Source organism: Galeopterus variegatus, unplaced genomic scaffold (genome assembly GCF_000696425.1).
Source record: "Galeopterus variegatus unplaced genomic scaffold, G_variegatus-3.0.2 Scaffold3236, whole genome shotgun sequence".
Taxonomy (NCBI): domain Eukaryota; kingdom Metazoa; phylum Chordata; class Mammalia; order Dermoptera; family Cynocephalidae; genus Galeopterus; species Galeopterus variegatus.
Genome location: NW_007729347.1, coordinates 168,447 through 168,782, shown reverse-complemented (window position 1 = coordinate 168,782; position 336 = coordinate 168,447).

Here is a 336-nt window from a genome sequence, read left to right as displayed (position 1 = left end):
TAATTTTCTTCCTTAGGTGGCTGGAAGAATTCCTTTGTAAAGCCACTGGGGTCTGAAGTTTCTTTGTGTGTGTAAAGTTTCTTAAGAATTCAAATTTGTAAATAGATATAAACTTATTCTGATTTTATATTTGTTTTTATGCTAATTTGGGTGAAATGTGTTTTTCTAAAAATGTGCTCATTTCATTTATTTATCAAATTTACTGTCACAAATTTGTTAATAATATCCTAATATGTGTTCCCTGAACCAGCAGCATCAGTATCACCTGGGATATTGTTAGAAATGCAAATTCTCAAGCCCTATGCCAGGACTCCGGAATCAGAAGCTCTAGGGGTG